The following is a 4011-nucleotide window of genomic DNA, read 5'->3' on the forward strand; positions in this document are numbered from 1 at the left end:
TTTCAATAAAAGGTAACAAATAAAGGTAAGAATAATCTTGCCAACGAAAAATACAAACCTGAAACAAACAACAACAAATAACAAACAAACAAGTAACAAATTTCTATTGAAATAAAAAATACAAAAAGACTCCAGAAACATCTAATCATCTTGCCAGTCTTGCAGCCACCATCACGTAAATCTTGTCGCGAACCCCTACCGTCGAATAGCGAACCCCTAGGGGTTCATCTATACTATAAAAAGTACAGAGGGTCTACTACGAAACTCGCAAATCTAAGTTCGTATCGCACCGCCCTTTCACTCTCGTTTTAAATCATTTAAGCGTTAAGTCGTCGTGTCCAACTGATTAATTTCCCCACTCACGATTTTCTATGAAACCATGTTTTCCGGAGCTTTCATAAAACAAACCTAACCTAACCTGATATGTTCTATAAAAGCATAAGAAAATACACAGAAAAGTTTTTTTTTTTGCCTACCCCATGTGGGAATACAAGCATGTTTGTGTGCGTGTGTGTGGGAAACATTTGGCAAACAATAATTCTGCGAAAAGGCAGAACCCAGTCACTAGCATTAAGTAATAAATATCTGTCACAATAAAGCGTGCATAAATATCTATATCTGGTATTATGACTATTATATTTGTAGAGCCGGTAGGCCGTGGCGGATATTTTTACACGCTGTGGCATATATTAATGAGGGCTATCGTTTTTTGTCTCACTAGATGGCGCACTGTTGCGTGAGGTTTTTAAGTATGGCTTCAAAGTCTGTTATTACGGACGTGAAAACAAAGTTTAGATTAAAATCATATTTAATACACCTTAAAACCGTACCATAAAAATATCGAGCATGCCACAGTGTTGCATAGTCCCCGTTTTGTTCGGAAAAAATGGAGGACAAAGGTTTCCGAAAGACAAAACTGTCTCAAAACACAGACATTCATTGCCCCGGAACGCATATTTGCCATAATTAATTTTAGATATTGCAAAATATTCACAAAATTATTCTAATTATAAATAAACCCCGCGTAGCTCACCCAAAAACTATGAGATTTGACATTTCGGAACTCACGCTACACTAGCGCCTCTAGTGGCGAATTCATACGCGAAAGCCCTCATTCAGGTGACTGTACTGTTCACAGGTGTTATAAATACTCTAATCGAAACGTTCTATTCATATTCGTCCACTACCCGTAGTGGAAGTTTTCGGTTTTACAACATACGTCTCGATCGCGTTCGCGTTATATCTCAATTTGTATGGAAACACGAACAGCGCCTCTAGCGGAACGTTTGCGATGAACTTACACTAAGGTAAGGTTAACTAGAGACACGTCAAGTACGTTTAGTGAGTTATTGTTTTAGGATTCGACGCGGTCGGGGTCGAAGACATTTTGGGCTCAAACGGCACGCACTTTTGACGTCACGGCGTGCACTGACGTCGAAAACGTTATATTAATAGAATTTAAGAGTTATTTACAATCTGTACGTAATTGTAGCCTATCTGTAAATTACTATACATAGGTTTCTGTATTGTGATACATTTTTAGTTATCGAGTTCATTGTTGGTGTTACTTTTAATAATAATAATTAAATTAATTTATTCAAGTAACATTACGACTCATTTTGTTAACCAATTTATCTTAACGAAATTAAATTCATGAAAATAACTCCTTGTTTAACCATCCCACTAGAGATGGCACAACAGCGTTTTATATACGGGCAGTCCCATCTGCTCGCGATCATGTTCAGGACGCTGTTGGGCTGCCCGCACCCTGCGCACCAGAGACGCACACCTCTTGCGCTTGTGGTTTTAACCAGTGTATTTCAAACTTTCATGTCGCGACCCCCCGTTTGAAAAACATTCGGCGACCGCTTCTTACCTTCTTGACAATACAAACATTGAATAATCATACACAATAACGGTTCTCTTTGTGTATTTAATAGGTTATCACGCTGAGGCTCCAAAGAACTGTGATCTGCTACCTGCTGCGAAATTCGACCATCACACCTCCAGCCATAATCATCAACCGACACCATCTCGATGAATGGCGATCCACCACTGTGCGCTGCCTTCGGCACTTCCTGCCACGTAGGTACATTATGTAATCAATTTATGTTTTATACTATGTAGAGACATTGAAAATGATCTAACTGATGTTATAGATGGGATAACTATTCACTTTAAAGAAAAGATTGATAAGTATGTATTATTTACTCTGAGATAAATGGGCCAATCAACTTTTTTACCGACACTAATCTGTCCGCGACATTTTTCAAACAATTACAGATTTTGTAAGTAAAATGTTTTTTCTGTAATGGTGACCATTTATATGCCATCCTACGTAAGTTCAACCTATTAAACGCCAGAGACAATTTTGGTGCGCAAACGCAGGAGACGCCCAAAGTTTGGGTAAAATAGTTGATTGGCCCTTATATCACTCCTTTAGCTCACTATATCAGTAGCTCGCAGAACGAAACGTAACATTATTGCCTTGTTGCTCATTCATTTACTCAAAACACTTCATGCTTGTAACTTGTATTCTCCGTCAATGATACCTATTATGGTTGAATAAATGACAAATGTTAGATCATGTATTGTCATGACATCAAATTCAGTTGCGTAGCCACTCACTTGCTTTTGGATTTTAAAAATGGTGGCCTATATTGCTCTGTCATTTTTGCAAATTTTCCGCGAGATGCCGTGTTTTATTGAAAAATTCATAACTTGGCTTCTACTGGACCATTTGCTATGTTATTTTACACATAAAAGCCAATTAAACAAAGATTTGATGTAGTTACTTATTTTATGGATTACAATATTGAAAATAATTATAAAAAATGCGTAAAACTGACACACTGATAAAATTGAACTCTTCAAGCAGAAATGTATTTTTAGAAAAAAAACTAAAGCGATAACACCCTTTTTGTTTACATTTAAAAAAAAGTAGATTAGTTGTTCTTTCATTTGATGCCAAATACAGTATAAGTGTTCATATAAAATTGTATAGTAAACATCATTTCATTTTTAGATATGTAACGCAAGACGGGGCGAAATTGTTTCTTTGAATCGTGATTTATTTGTGGCTAATTTAGAAAGTCAAGAACCAAAATATAGTTCTAATTAGAAAAAGCAACTAATAATCATAAATTAGAATGAATATATTTTGCAATAATCACGTAAATTACGGTTCTATGAGTCTAAATAACAAAAATTATGTACGTACCACCGAAGTTTTTTGTTTTCAGTCGAACTAAAACCCTTCAAACCACAATATCACACGACACAAACACATTATAAATCACAGTCTGTACCTAGGAAACCACAATTACACAAACTAAACCGTTATTACATAGAATAACACTGATTTTAAGGTAAATAAACAAAGCCGTTACGAAAAAACTCAGCACGTGTAGGACAGTGCTCTCAACTGCCGAAACTCGAAAGTAAACAAACATGGCGGCCCGTTAGGTTCGGAACACAACGGGCGCCACCGGGTCTATGCGGTGTTTTAGAATTGAACATATGTTATTTTAAGTATTACGGTCTATAAATAGTTTAATGTAGATAACTTAATATTTGCAAATGTTTTACCTCTTTTCATTTACTTTATGTTCGAGTCTTTATCAGTTATGCAGTCGTTATTTATTCAGACTTAAAAAAATAAAGTGGTTCTACGTTAGACTGTATTTTTTTAATAAATCCTATCCTACTAATATTATAAATGTGAAAGTTTGTGAGTGAGTATGTTTGTTACTTCTTCACGCTGAAACAGCTGGACGGATTTGGCAAAAAGTTAGTTTAAAACCTGGATTAAAACATAGGATACTTTTTATTCCGATGTTCCCACGGGACAGGTATAAAATCTCGAACTAATAACCGCTGGGCTTAGAGTCATGAAATTTGGCATGGGTGTTTTAATTTAACGTCAATGAAAACCACGATGTAATTTTAGGGAATTCCCACGGGAATTTAATAAAATCCCGGAAATTTAATTCAACTGCTGTTATTATAAAG

Source organism: Choristoneura fumiferana, chromosome 30, assembly GCF_025370935.1.
Source record: "Choristoneura fumiferana chromosome 30, NRCan_CFum_1, whole genome shotgun sequence".
In the NCBI taxonomy this organism is placed as follows: Eukaryota; Metazoa; Arthropoda; class Insecta; order Lepidoptera; family Tortricidae; genus Choristoneura; species Choristoneura fumiferana.